The sequence below is a fragment of the Myotis brandtii genome, unplaced genomic scaffold (assembly GCF_000412655.1).
Source record: "Myotis brandtii unplaced genomic scaffold, ASM41265v1 scaffold129, whole genome shotgun sequence".
NCBI lineage: Eukaryota > Metazoa > Chordata > Mammalia > Chiroptera > Vespertilionidae > Myotis > Myotis brandtii.
This window is the reverse complement of record NW_005354551.1, coordinates 342,063-357,830: the sequence shown is the minus strand read 5'-3', so window position 1 is coordinate 357,830 and position 15,768 is coordinate 342,063.

The window sequence follows — 15,768 nt, the reverse complement described above, 5'->3', positions numbered from 1 at the left end:
ATTGACCCTGGACAGTGCTGACCCTGGGATGAGGCTGCTGTGGTCTCCTGTTCCTCTGGGGCCTGGGAACAGAGTGCAATGCCAACCTGGCCCGCCATCCTGCCTTCACTGACCCTGGACAGTGCTGACCCTGGAATGAGGCTGCTGTGGTCTCCTGTTCCCGCTTTCTCACCAGCTGACTGTGTGACCTCGGGCAAGAGACTTAACCTCTCTGAGCCCATTTTCTCATCTGTGTAAAGGGGGACTATGTCCTCCCTTGCAGAGTTGCCGAGAGCCTGAGGCGGGATATTGCCTGTGATGTGCCCAGCCCCAGGGGCTGGTACACAGTGAGAGTTCAGCAGCCCGTTGTTCCCCTTCTCTTTCCTCTACAACAGAAGTCCTAGGATGCCAGGAGAGCGTGGAAAGGAAGCACCTCACTACGTGGGGGAGTCAGGGAAGGTGGCACACGGAAGAGAGAGCGTTGGAGTAGGGCTTTGGGGATTGAACAAGTTTCCTGGCATCCAGGGCTCCGTGAAGGCAGGAACCAAATCTGCCTGGGATTGTCCCTGCTCTCCCAGTGGCTGGTCTATAATAGGAGCTCAGTAAATACTCGCTGGATGGTTGCATGGCATTCCAGGAGGCAGGGGCAGCATAAGCAGAGGTGTGCAGGCATGCCCGGGTCTGCCACCACTGGCGGATGGACCACTTTGTCTGCAAGAGGCCATTGTACATGTGAGTTCACCTGCCTGTGTCCCTGGGGGACTGTGGGCACTCCAAGGGCAGGCTCCTTGGCCTTTGCCTTACCGTCCCTCTGGATTCCATGCTCAGACAAATGAAAGTTCACCCCTTTGGATGACTGTTGAAATTCTGTTTGGGTAAGGTGCTTGTGGGGAGGGGGGTGGGGGGGGCTGCCTTTCCATGATCCTCCCCCTCTTCCCAGGGCCCAAGGGTAAAGTCCAAACACCATATTCTGCCTCACCTCGATGACGCCATGTGCTCTGAGGAAAATGAAGGGGGGAAAGGCCAGTGGGGGAGGCTGGAGGGGAGGGCCTTCTGTTTTAGGTGAGGTGGTCAGTGAGGGCCTCTCTGGGAAGGTGACACTAGAGCAGGGTTGACCTCCCCTCCAGGCTCTGGGAGCAAAGCCGGCCTGACCCTCAAGCTGGGCTGGGCGTGCCTCACCTCGATGACACCATGTGCTCTGAGGAAAATGAAGGGGGGAAAGGCCAGTGGGGGAGGCTGGGGGGGAGGGCTTGCTGTTTTAGGTGAGGGGGTCAGTGAGGGCCTCTCTGGGAAGGTGACACTGGAGCAGGGTCGACCTCCCCTCTAGGCTCTGGGAGCAAAGCCGGCCTCACCCTCAAGCTGGACTGGGCATCCCTGTGCCCCACGCCTCCGTGTGGCCCTTCTCAGCTCCCGGTGGCCTGGCCCAGCCGCTTTGTAGCCATGTACTCCGGATAATTGAATTAGCTTTCCTTTGCCTCGTTTCCTCATCTGTCAAGTGTGGATAAACCAGGCCCTGCTTTCAGGGTGGCTGTGGGTGTTCCGTCTGCTATCATTCGCAGAGGGCCAGGGCAGCACCAGAATCCCAGAAATGTATTGGTTATCAGCATTATTGCATCCACCCCGTTTTTATTTCTCTGTCCCACTAGATCAGTGGTTCTCAACCCTCTTTGGGGGATGAACGATCCTTTCACAGGGGTTGCCTAAATACATCTGCATATCAGATATTTATTTACATTACGATTCATAACAGTAGCAAAATTACAGTTATGAAGTAGCAACGAAAATAATTTTATGGTTGGGGGTCACCACAACATGAGGGACTGTATTAAAGGGTCGAGGCATTAGGAAGGTTGAGAACCACTGCACTAGATGCACTGGTCTTTGGGTCTTGTCCAATCCTCCGGAAATGGAACTGGGAGGAAATTCCCAGGGGAGTTTGGGCAAGACTCGAGAGTGCGGACAGTGCCTGGCAGTCTTCCTCACTGCTGGGTGAGCATGGTGACTCACCAAGCCCTCAGTTGCGTGCCGGCATGGCGCTAAGTCTCCTACCCGCATCGCTATCTCACACAGCCTTCCACCGTAGCCCCACCCTGCGCAAGAGGAGCCGCCAGCCTGGGTCTGACTCCCCAGGTCAACCTGACTGCGAAATTGTCTCCCTGGAGAAATACCTTCCAGCCACATCAGGTTAACACTGGCCGCGAGCTTCAGCCACCACGAGGCCAAAGCTTTAGTCAATGGATTGGAATTGGAGCGGATCTGAGGGAGATCATGTGTGGGCAGCCAAGGTCTTTCTCAAGAGAAGGGAGGCATGTTGTACATTTCATGTGACTAAGTTCAACTATACTCCTTTAGGGTCAAACGATGTGTGTGTGTGTGTGTGTGTGTGTCTGTGTGTGTGTGTGTGTGTGTGTGTATGAGAGAGAGAGAGAGAGAGAGGAGGGATGGAGGGTGACTCCAGAGCATCACTCAGCCCGCGGTTCTGCTGTCAGCTTTGTGTGGAGTTGGCCTGTGAGCCTCGGGTCTGCAGGCACCTCGGCCCCACAGGGCCCCCATGAGCCTCTCACTGAGCAGCAGTGGTTCTGCAGCGTAAAGACTGACTTTTCGCGCTGCCCAGCCTCCGAACAGGGTAACAGTGTCACCTGGTTGCTGAAGAAAGAACAAACCACTTGGAAGGGGAAAGCCATCAGTTAGAGACGATGAGTTGCCTCCTACATAGATCAACAGCCTGCGATTCTCAGTGTACAGGCCCCGCCCCGACACGCCGAGCTCAAAAGGTTGGCCATCACTGTCCTACATAGATCAACAGCCTGTGATTCTCAGTGTACAGGCCCTGCCCCGGGCACAGAAGGCCTCCAGGTGTGAGCTGTGGAGGAAAGAGCAGCAGGCTGGGTCACAAAAGCAGACACTGATGCTGGTTTGGACCTCCTGTGACCTTGACCAAGTCCCTACTCTTTTCTGGGCCGGTGATCCCCCTCTGTGAATGGAGCGATGGCAAGAGTGAGTGATTTCCCTTCCAGCTCTGGCACTGAATACAGCCAGTCATTCAGTCAGTCCACAGACATTCATTGAGCATCTGTTACTGTGCCAGGGACTGCGCTAGGTGTTGGAGGCACACCTGAGAAGGAGAAAGACAAGGTCTGCTCTCAAGGAACTTGTATTCTTGATGAAGAGCCAGAGAACACATCAACAATAAAGAGGGTAATTTCAGATGGTGATGCGACAGTACAGCAGGGTCATGCGACAGAGAGCAAGGGGACTGCGTTAGATAAGATGGTCAGAGAACGACTCCCTGAGGAAGTGCTATTTGAGCTGAGATATGAAGGATGAGATCAGTCACGTGAGGCCCTAGGGATGGCAAGAAGGCAGAAGGGATGGCAAGTGCAAAGGCCCGAGGTGAGATAGGTTGGCATGACTGAGGAGCAGAAAGAAGGCTAGCGTGGCTGGGGTGGGGAGCAAGGGGGAGCATTGTGTGAGACAAGGCAGGGGAGGTGAGCCTGGCTGATGGTTCTCAGCCAGGGGGGTACCAACCTCCACAGCAAATGTTTTGTGGTTGTCACAAGGATTGGGGGACATGCCACTGGCATTTATTGCTGGGAGCGATAATAAATGTCCTCTAACACACAGGAGGTATTTCCCCCATCAACACACATCAGATATCACTTCAAACCCATCAGGGTAGCTATTAATAGTAAAGCAGAAACTAAATGTTGGTGATGATGTGGGGAAATGGGAACCCTTGTGCACTGTTGGTGGGAATGTAAGATACTGCCACTATGGAGTACAGTATGGCAGTTTTTTCAAAAAATTAAATATAGAATTATCGTATGATCCAGCAATTCCATTTCTGGCTATATAGCCAAAAGAATTGAGAGCAGAGTCTTGAGGAGATATTTGTACACCGTGTTCATAGCATCATTATTCATAAAAGCCAAAGGGTGGAAGCAACCCAAACGTCCATCAATGGACAAATGACTAAACAAAATGTGGTATGTCCATACGACGGAATATTATTCAGCCTTTAAAAGGCAGGAAATTCTGACACATGTTACAACATGGATGAACCTTGAGGACATTATGCTAATAAACCAGTCACAAAAAGACAAATATGGTAGTATTCCACTGGATGAACCTTGAGGACATTATGCTAAGTGAAATAAAACAGTCACAAAAAGACAAATATGGTAGTATTCCATTCATATGAGGTACATAGAGTAGTCAAACTCATCAAATTCATAGAGAGAGAAGAGAAAGTGGTTGTCCGAGACTGGGTGGATGGGAAATGAGGAGCTTTTGTTTGATGGGTTCAGAGTTTCAGTTGTGGAAGATGAAAAGTTCTGGAGATTAGGTGCACAATGATCTGAATGTACTTTACGCAGCTGTGCTGTATATTTAAAAATGGTTAAGATGGTAAATGTTATGTTGTGTATTTTACCACAATTAAAAAAACACACATCAGATTATCTTTTCTCCTTGGTCAATAGTTAGAATATATTTTTTAAAGAGTAGTAGGAAGCCACTGGAAGTGATCAAGTGATCAGCTGATCTAATTATATACATACAGTCTGTTTGTTTTGTTGAATCACTTTGGCTGCTACATGGAGAAAGAATGCCAAGGCCACAGGAATGGATGCAACAACTGGTAGATAGTTGTTCAGGCACTGGAGGGGGCTTGGACCAGGACAGTAGCTGCAGATGTGGTGAGCAGTGGGTGGATCCGAGAGGGATACTGGAGGAGTGTCAACAGGACCAGTACTGGATGGGAAGGCAAGAGGAAATGTCACTCGTGACCTTTGGTTCCCCCAGTCCAGTGGGGGTTTAAAGCCTGATCACATCATCTCCAGGTTGGACCAGTCAACTCAAGGCTTGACAGGACTTCGAGACATCATCTTGTCTATCCTCTTGCCTCCAGACCAGACAGGACTCACTCCTCTCCCCAAACCCATCTCCAAGAGAGCACACACTGAGGATTCTGCCCACCCAGATGTCTATGTGGGGGATTAGTCTACTGCATCCTGGTTAGAGGCTTTAGCCTGGTCATAGCCCCAGTCCATTTGACCATCTCAGCATCCCGGGGGTTGGCAGGGAAGGTTCTCCATCAAACTGTCGAGGAAAGCGAGTCCCAGAGAAACACTGTGCTGCTCATGGAGAGCTGTGTAGCTCCCTTGATGGCGTGGCCATTCTTGGCTTTAAAGACGAGAGGAGGAGTGGAAGCAGGGACTTGTGTGCCGGCCGAGGGAAGCCAGGCTGGAGGTCCTCCGTGCGAGGGGGTGAGGCAGGGTCGTCACTGTAAGGTACAGGGGACCTGGCAGCCTTAAAGTGTCAGAGGATCATTTCCCTGTTTATCTCCAAGCCCAGGGCAGGGGTTGCAGAGTTCCCTCATCTGCAGCCTTCTCTTGAGGGGCTGGAGATACCCAGAGCCATGGCCCTGGGACATTGCTTTCTGCCAATACCCCCTAAACCACCAGCTTTCTCTCCCACAAACTGCCAAACTCAGGTGGCCTGGGCAGAGAAGGCTGAGCGCCCACGGGTTTGGCCCACTCGCATTTGGAGCCAGCAGATGTGGGAATCAGAGGTGCTTCTGGACGCTCGAATCTCATCTCCGCCCTTTCAGTCAAGTCCAGGAATGTGTCTGGCTGCAGACAATTGGCGTCACGGCTGTAAACGGAAGACTTCCAGGGCTGGGAGTAACGGAGAGGTCCTCTCATCCATCCTCTAGCCTTTGGGGGGCAGGGACGTCCTCCTTCCTGCAAAGACCAGTCCAGCCAAGGGGAATGATAGCTTTCCCCCAAAGAACTTCCCTCCTCTCCTCTCCCCCCCACCTCCTCTCCTCTCCTCTCCTCTCCTCTCCAGCACCTCCCTTCTTCACCCCTTTGGAACAAGACCCCTGGCCCTGGTCCCTTTCTTCACATACCATCCTGACCTGCCTCTCCTTGTCCTCCTCAGTCCAGAGCCACAGGTAGAGCAGACGAAATATCAATCCCTGTCCTCTCCTCTCCTCTCCTCTCCTGTCCTGTCCTCTCCTCTCCTGTCCTCTCCTCTCCTGTCCTCTCCTCTCCTTTCCTTTTTCCTCCCCTCTCCTCTCCCTCAGGCCTTCATTCCTGTGGGAGCAGCTTCCTGAGGACTATAGACTTCTTTAATTCTGCCTGCTCAGCACATACCCCCCTTCTGACAGCAGCACCCTTGGGACCTTTGGGTCATCGGTTTTGGTGGGGCTTGCTCCAGACCTGGCCAATGAGAGCACTGTGTTCCCCTCATCTCAGGGTTGGTTTGGGGATGGGCAGAGGCTGAAACAAGGCCAATCAGATTAAATTCCAGGTTTTTTGATTCCTGACAGTAGGAGCTGAGTACCTGGATTTGGCCATGTCTGAAGCTAGAGTCCCATAGACACCTTAGGTATGCCAGTTTGAGTTGGGTTTCTGTCATTTGAAGGGAAGTGCACCAAGTCCACCCCAGGGCCTTCCTTCTGCTGCAAAGTCTTGTCCTTTGGCCCTGCCCACAGTGAGCTGGAGGGTCTCTACTGTACCCTCAGCAGGAAATTCCTTAATCTCCTTGAGCCTACTGGTCAACCACTGTTCAATATCTGTGTCTCCACTTGGACTCACTCTCTTCCTCTCACTTCTTTCTCCTTGTTTTAATGTTATTCAGAATTCTTTCTGCTACAAGCCAAGAGAAGCCCACATCACATCAGCACGAATTAAAAAGGGAACTTGATGGCCCAGGAAGTGGCCTGAGAAGGCCCCTAGGGCTGGAGCCAGGGCTCAGGGCCGCCAGGATTCTCTCTCCATTGCTCACCTCTGCTTGTCTCTGTTTCCCTTTGGCGTTGGCCTCATTCTCTCCCTTCTATGGGGTAAAGAACTTAGCCATCATCAGCCCAGTTTGGCAATGCTGGTTCAGAACTGGACTGTCTTCTCCTAGGAAGGACTTTGGCCTTGTTTGGGTCACATGCCCACTCTTGGACCAATCACTGCTGCCAGGAACGTGGGTACAATCATTGATCAAGTCTAGGTTGTATGGTTAGGGCACTGAGGTTTAGTGATTGACAAAGTCATGTGGGGAAGAAGGACAGTTTTCCAAAGGAGATGGGGTGGCTAATACTGGACAGAGCCTATGTGGTCCTCCCCATGGAGTTCATGTACTTTGTCTGTTCTTTCCTTCACTCAGCTGGTGCCAACTAAGTGCCAGGGAGAACGGTGCGGGGCTCCAGAAGCAGGTTCAGTCTGTGCTGAGTCTATCATGTGATGAGCTTACTCGACTGAAGTGAAACCACAGGTCCCCTGTTCTCAGAGCTGGTCCCTCTAGCCACGATGTCTCCATAATTACCAGTGTGTGAGTGGCCCCAACAGCATTCTCTTCATGGTCTCTCCCTCCCGGAGAAGCCAATAGCAATGTTCCTTGGCCAGCGCCGGTCTTGTCCTCTCTCCTATGGAGGAAATGAGTCATGAATGCTGATGAAAGAATGATAAGTAGACCAACTTGGGCAGGGAGGGTAGGAGATGGGGTTAGGTCTGGATTGGAAGTCAGGAGATGGGCTTTGGGTCCTCCGTCAACCACAAACTCTTCTGTGACCTTGGGCAAGCCCAGCCCTCTCCTGTCCTCAGTGGACCCCTCCATTTCGATGGGAGGGGCACAGAGGCCTCGATAAGGCACCAGCCCAGTTCTGACCTGTTGGGGTTCGTGGGCTGGTGGCCCTTTCTTTGTGGACGGGGTGGGGATGGTGGAGGTGAGGTTGCTTTCGGCCGCGCCGCCTGCAGCCTTCAAGCCCTGAGTCATCTTCCAGGCAGCGAGTGACCTCTCCATACCCCTGTCTCCCCCCAGCCCTGTGACCTTGGGCGGCGCAGGCCAGGCCGTCCCAGGCGGGCAGCACGGTGGAAATCACAATATTGACCCAGCACGCAGGAAGTGGGGAGGACAAGCCGCCGGGGTTCCGGGCCTGAGGGAGACAGCTTGCTGAGTGATGAGCTTGGAGCCAAGCTCTCTCTCCCTCCTGGGTCACCCCCGCTGCCCGCCGCCAGGGCTGTTCCTCCCAGCTCCAGGGCCCCCTCCCCGGACCTGCCTCCCACACATTCCCGTGGCCCAGGCCTGGGAGGGGAGCTGCTGGTGAGCTCTGCGGCCTCAGGCCCTCTTGGGCCCTGCCTCCCTCCAGACGAGGTACAGGCTCCTCTGGGCTTGCCGGCTTCAGCAGGGCCAAGCTGGGAATGCACCCTCACAGGCCACTGGCCTCTGGAGTGGTCCTGCCTCCCATCTAACAGATGGGGAAACTGAGGTCCAGAAAGTAACTTGGCCAGTCATATTGGAGCCAGGATTCAAACTCAGATCTGTCGGACTCCAGCTCTGCCCACCTCCTGTGAGTCCGTTATTTATGGTAACGGCAGTGTGAACAATAAACAACCAACTTGGAGAAGCACTGATCTCAGTCCTCACAACTCGGAGGGGTCAGGTGTTAACCGGACTTTACAGAGAGGAAAGCGAGGCTCAGAGGAGGTGGAGGAACTCCCCAAGGACACAATAAGCAGCAGGGCAGGGGTTTGCACTGAGGTTTGCCTGATCCCAAGATCATGCTTTGTCCTTCCTGACAAGCTACAGGGTGGGAGGGACCCGTCGTTGAAGGTCTGCTCAGATGCCTCCCCCTCAAGCCTTGGGACCACGTTCTGCATCCATGTTCCTTTGCAAAGGGGTTCCTTGGGGCAACCTAGCCCAAAGCCTTGCCCGCTGATGATGGAATTCTCAGTGGGTGTTGCTTGGGGACCTGGGCCATAGGACTTGGAGGTAACCACCCAGCCTGCTTATGGGCCAAGCTGTACGAGGAAGTCCTGTTGAGTGACCAGCAACTTCTGGGGAGGCGGGGGGAGGGGGGGCGGGGGCACAGAAATACTTCTGGGCTTGGAGGTGGGCACGTGGGGCTCCTCCCTGCCTCTCAGAGTCTTGGTCTCCTCATCTATTCTCCAATACCAGAAAATGAGGAGGGGGTTGCTGTTACTCCCAGCACACTTCCCATGAGCTGGGTGTGGGTGGGGACAGGGCTTACACGTGCTTTCACTGGGCTCTGCTTGGATAGTACATCCTGACTTTGCTCTGTATAGTCACCAATCAAAGCCTGCCAATGTGCGTACTCTAGGCTGCCATTGAGGATGTCAACTGAGTCATCACATGGCTCTGCTATGAGAAACCACAAGAGAAATTCACTCAGAACTTAGTGTAGGCAGTTTGCATAAAGTCTGAGAAAAATGGTATACTATTATATCATGGACACGTGTGTGTGTGTGTGTGTGTGTGTGTGTGTGTGCATGTGCATGCCTGCATGCTTACTTCTTTGTTTTGCCCCCCATGAAGCTCAAACTAAAACTGACACACAATATTGCAGAACTTTCTCATCCAGCTTCCCTCCTCTGCCCGCCTCCACCAGCTCCAATGATAATAACTGCCATTTATTGAGCACCTACTGTGTAGCAGGCTCAACCCTGTGCCAATTTTCTCATTTCCTTTATACCAAGATGGAACCTGATGCTCAGAACGTGGGCAATGTGCATCATAGATTGCATTGATTAGTGATGTCTGCCCCAGGCACAGGAAGGGAAGTACGGGTTCAGATATCTTATTCAGATATCCCATTCATCTCATGCCGACCCTCGTTCATTCAATGTGTAAATTTGTATTTATATATGTTTTAAACATATGTAATTTTGTAATCTACCTTTAAAATCTTTTTTGGAATAAGATTTTGTATGAATCAATATGAGAATTCATTGCACATAATGACTAGGAGTGTTCACATAGGTTAAATGACTGTCTCCTCACCATCTCCCTGTAGGAGAAAGTGGGCGGGTCATTCCAGAGGCAGAGAGTCAGGGTGAGGGTCAGGACCTGGTTAGTCCACAGAGCACCTTTGTGTGTGTTAGGAAAGGTGCCCCGCTGGGCGATCGTGGCTCGATAAGCAGAGCACACACTGGCTTCCCCTCATCACCCCGGGTGCCCTTGTCCAGCGCACAAGCTGAGCAGCCACACACAGCAGCCCGTTCAGTGTCCTGCCAAAGCCCGTGGTTATAGCCCCCACTTCAAATTCAGTGCTCGTTTTACTGCACACGGCTCGCAGGCCACATTCTGGGGCTCGGGCACCGGCGCGAGGCTCCAGGACAGATGGCATTTGGTCTGAGGCGCGGCGAGGCGGTTGGAGGAAGAGCAGTGTTAACAACTCAGCCTGTGTTCGTGCTCCAAACAAGCGAGATCGCTTCGGGTGCCTGCTGCTGCCCGCCGGGTTCCGGTGAGGATCTTGGGCTATGAATGGTGCCAGTGAGGCCCTCTCGGAGGACCTGCTGGACACCCCCAAGGCCCCGTCCTTGGCCTCCACCCCAAGCTCGCTGCTGGCAAACCTGGGGTGAGGCCTCCTCCTTGGCGCCTCCATCCTGCACGTTTCTTCCCGCTCGCCTTCCGCCGGGATTACCGCTGGGGCTGGGCCTCTGCACGCTGCTGTCGCTGGGGCTCCCGCGCAGGATGCTTGAAAAACATCTCTCTGAAAGCAGAGAAAGTGTGAGCCTCCGGGAAGGAGGGTGTGGAAGGAGAGAGGTCCTCGGAGGAGGGGAAATTTACAGCATCCATTTGGCCAGTTCTGCGGACATCGGGAAGCCAGGGCCCAATGCCTTCCGGAGGTGAGCACTTTCCGCACACCGCTGCCTAAAATCCGATGTCAACACAGTGGTGCCCTTGGAGATTTCCCCCACCGCCCTTTCCTTTGAAAGACGAGGAAACTGAGGCCCGTAACAGAAAGCGACCTGCCTGAGTCCATAGAGCTGAGCGAAAATACCCCAGGCCCTGCCTGTGGAGGTCCTGAGCCCAGGCGAAGTGCCCTGGGCACCAGGTCAGGGACCGAGCTCCGGGTCAGTGTGGCCACTCAGCATGGCTCCAAGAACCATCGGCCTGCTGTGTGCCAGGCCATTCCCTCCACCCTTCAAAACCTCCCATGAAGATATGTTACTGTCCCCATTTTACAGATGGGGAAAGCCAAAGGCGAGGGAGCCTGAATCACTTGCGTGGTGAGGGCGAAAGCGATGCATCGCAGTGATTAGGAATATGCCCTCCCGAGTCCGTCCAGCAGGCCTGGGCTCTGTTACCACCACCCACTGGCTGTGTGATCTCAGCCAAGTTACTTTGTCTCTCTGAGCTTCAGTCTCCCATCTGTAAAGTGGCAGTAATAACCATTGTCTGTTCTGAGGATTCAGTAGGATGATGTATTGGCGGTGCCCAGCACGGTCTTGGGATATAGTCATGTTCAGTAATTAGTGCCAATGTCAGCGTGATTGTCATTGTCGGCATTATTAGTCAGCTATAGCAGACGTGTGTGGGTGGCTGCTAGCGTCCAACCTCTGGGTTTCTTGGGGTAAATGGCCCCTGTCCTTTGTGTCATCTTGATGGTTATGGTGGCAGTGGGGGCTAGTTCTAGGTGCCTCCTTCCCTCCAATAGAATAGGAGAGCCTCCACCATCCTCTCCAACCCCCTCGTATAGCCCATAACCCCGAAGTGACCAGTTGACCTAACCGTGTTGAGCTGAGTCTCTGGGTCTCAAGTGGTGGGTGATTCAACGCCACTCAACATCAGTTGGGGATTGTTTTTTTAATATCACAGCTGTCGTGAGGTGCCGATCAGCTTGCTTTTACTATCAAATGCTCACTTATTGATTCATTCAGCTGTTATCCCAGGAGCACCACCCTGGGCCAGGCACTGGTCTGGAGGCCTGGGACACAGTGACACATACAGCAGGCACAGTCCCTGCTTTAATGCCCAGCCTCCCTGAGCCCTCCCGGGACCTGCCACTCCTGAGCTCACCTCGCCAGCCCCTGTTGGTTCAGGGAGCCCCACCCTCCTAGTTTTCTCCTCTGCGTATGTCAGCCGATTACCCCCAGCCTGGCAGTGGTGGGGTTGCACTTCTCTCCTGAGCCTGGGCTCATCCCCTGCCACCACCTGCTCCCTGGTGCCCATAGTTATCTCCATATTCGAGCCCTGGCCCTAAGATTGACCTGGGTAAGACCGACCAGGTCTCAGGATTCATCTTAGAAGAACAGGGTGTGAACCATACTTTGAGATTCCAGCCACGTCCCTTAGAGCTGTGCGGTTATGCAGAGGCACCTCAAGGCTGGTTGGGGTTTGGGAGTGGCCGAGGGGGCAGTTGGGTGTCAGAGTTCCCCTCCCCTCCTGTTACCAGGCCTGTTTTAACCAGAGCGGCATTATTTAAGGAGCGTGGGTTCTGGAACAACGCTGTCTGGGCTTGAGTCCTATCTCTACTACTTGTGAGCTGTATGGCCTTGAACAAGGCATTTGATCACTCTGTGCCTCAGTTTCCCCATCTGTAAAGTGGGGATGATGATACTTCAGAGGGTTGCTGTGAGGACTAAAGGAATGTATGGTGCAAAACACTCAGGAAAAAAGTGCTGGCCTTTGGTGAGTCTTCACGACATACTAGCTACCCTGTAAAGTGGGGATGATGATACTTCAGAGGGTTGCTGAGAGGACTAAAGGAACGTATGGTGCAAAATGCTCAGGAAAAAGTGCTGGCCTTTGGTGAGTCTTCACGACATTCTAGCTACTGTTACTGCCCACTTTACATATTGAGTTTCAATGGAATAGTCCGTAGGGGAAAAAAGCAACTTTTTGTTGCTTAAGAAATGGTTGAAAATATCTGCTCCGCATGCTCTCGTGTCTTTCTCCACCACAGTCCTCCATGGAACTTTCCACCTCTCAAAATCGACTCTGGATTGTGAGAGGAGTCACCAGTGTTCTCATCTTGGGCCATTTCAGGGCATCCGGCCATGTGGTCAGTATGCAGAAGCAAGTGGCAGCTGCCCTGCTCTGGGGTTTGAGTTCTCTCTCTACCACGTGTGAGCAGTATGACCTTGGACAAGGCATTTGATCACTCCGTGCCTCAGTCTCCCCATCTGTAAAGTGGGAATGATGATACTTTAGGGGTGCTGGCCTCCCCTGCATGACGGCCCTTTAACGCAGGTGTTTGGGTAACTTGGGGCTTGGTTGAGCCCTGGGCTCTGCTCCTTCCTTTCATGTCAGGGACCCCGTGCCCAAACTTTAGAGGAAAGAAAGAGACTGTCATTGGCCCCACCAGGCAAGGCACCTCCTCTCCCCTGGGTCTTGGGTAGGGAGATGGAGTCCAGCTCTCAGCTGATGGAGAGCAATCCAGCCCCTGTTTTTCTCAAAGCTCCCTTTTTCCCTCTCTTTGGTCACACATTGTGGCCGGGGGTCAGGGCTATTCCTGCCTGTGTCCACCTGCGCTGAGCCTCTTGCACTGACATATCTGAAACTTTGGGACAATCAGGAGGCCACAGCCTAATTTGTTCCGTGAAGTGGGTAGAAAAGTCTGAAATCTGAGAATCTTGTTCTTGTCCCAAGTACGATCCCTTACTGTGCTTCCACACCCTCATCTGAAATATTTGTGCATTCAGGACGCAGAGCTGACCCCTCGGCATGGGCCAAGTTCTGCGCCTGGTGCTGGGGATGCAAAGATGCCTCACTAGGTCCTCACCTGGGTCCCCACCCTTAAGGGGTCAAGTGGACAATATGGCGTGTAAACATGTCCCTGCCAAGGACAGTGACCTGGAGTGGGAAATATAGGCCTGACCAGGAGAAAAATCATTGCATAACTGTCAAACATTGTGAATAAGGGACATAAAAGAGAAATTCTTGTCTTTAGCGAGGAGTCAAGAGCTATTGCCTAGAGTTGACACATGAAGAAATAGAAGTGTGCGTATGTTATATATGGATATGGAGGAAACAACCAGAAAACTAAGACTAGAAATAGTGATGATCAATACGGAGTGTTTGTGTCATCACGTACCGTGTGTGGTTCTAAGTGTAAACATGTCCCTGCCAAGGACAGTGACCTGGAGTGGGAAATATAGGCCTGACCAGGAGAAAAATCATTGCATAACTGTCAAACATTGTGAATAAGGGACATAAAAGAGAAATTCTTGTCTTTAGCGAGGAGTCAAGAGCTATTGCCTAGAGTTGACACATGAAGAAATAGAAGTGTGCGTATGTTATATATGGATATGGAGGAAACAACCAGAAAACTAAGACTAGAAATAGTGATAATCAATACGGAGTGTTTGTGTCATTACGTACCGGGTGTGGGCATCAAGTCACCGAATCCTTTCAACAGTCTTACATGGTAGATGCTGTTATTATCATCCCATACTATGGATGAGGAGACTGAGTCACAGAGATACTAAGTAACTGCCTCAAGGTACACAGCTGGTACGTGGTGGATACTGGGTGTGAACCCTGAGATAGCTGACTCCCAGAAGTCTGTCTGCTCGTAACCATCAACTATTGGTGCTCTCAAAACTTCAAAAAACTTTTCTTAGTGACATAGCTGGGGTGGGGTTGGGGTAGAGATCATTTCTTTCCTTCTCTACTCTTTGCTGTTAAGAAATTTGTTACCATTTGCATGAATTATTATGTTTAATTACACGTTCAAGTAAACAACAAAGAACGCTGATTCTGGACCTGGAGAAAGATGGTTCCTGCTCTGGTTTTGCTACTTACTGGCTTTGTGTCCTGGAATAGAGGACTTAACCTCTCCGCGTCTGTTTCTTGGTTTGGAAAACGGGGATGATCAGAAGCTGATAAAACTGAGGAGGACGTAGTGAGCTGATGCATGCGAATCCTTGAGCACAGGGCCCTGCGTGGAGCGCACTCAGTAACCGTCGGCTGCTGCTGGGCCTGGGTGCAGTGTGGTAGAGAAGGGGAAGCAACTCCATCGGAGGGAAGGCTTCTCAGAGGTGGCGATGCTTCAGTTGGGTCCTTGCGGACATAGAGGAGTGCTGCAGGTGGAAGGGCAGTGCAGGCAGCGTGAGCAGGGAGGCCTAGCATTGCACGGTGGGTTGGGAGCAGCATGTTGGTCAGCAGCCTTAAAAGGTGAGGTGGGAGCTGGTGGGAAAGCAGTTGGAGGTAAAACCTGGGCGGAGAGCAGAGCTTCATCACGTAGGGCCTTGGGGCCAAGTTAAATGTGTCCTGAGGACAGTAGGGAGCCACGGAAGGGTTTGAGCCAGGGAGTGACCTGATCAGCTTTAATATGTAGAAGGACAGCTCAGCTGTCCCATGGAAAATGGGCTCGAGGGGAGACCTGGTGATGAGTCCCAGAAGAGAGAGACAGAACGTCAGCAGTGCCCTCTGACCTGGGCCCAGCAGTCTCCGCTCCGGTCCCATCTGGTGAGGGTGGCCGGGCTGACCTCCACCCACAGCTCAAGGCCATTGCTCTGAAGGCCCGAAGAGCTGGCTGGAGAAGAAGCTGACTCCAGCTTGGAAAGGGGAAGCAGAAATATTTGCTCAGCTGCAAAGACAAGCTCATGAGTCTTTCCTTCCACATGAGGGGAAAGACACTGGCCTGGGGTGGGGGTCTGGCATGGACCTCCCTCGGCTCCCCAGAGTTTGCTCTCCCCCCCATGCCTGCCTTGGAGCCTTCCAGAAAAAGCATCCTTCCTCCCCGAGACAAGCCTTCTGAGAGCTGAAGTCAGTGACCATGACTCTCTTTCCTTTTCTTCTCTAATCAAACACACCCAGTTCTTTCATCTTTCCCTCAGATGACAAGGACTGACCTTTATTTTTATTTTTAGAGAAATGTCCAGATTCAGCAGGCATTGATTCAAATCTCTTTTGAACTGGCTCACACAGACAAGGCACCCCAAGGGTTTGGAGCCAGGACTTTGATGTGAGGCGGGCCACGCTGGAATCCCAGCTCTGCCACTAGTCTGCTGTGTGGCCTTGGGCAAGTCACTTCATCTCTCTTGA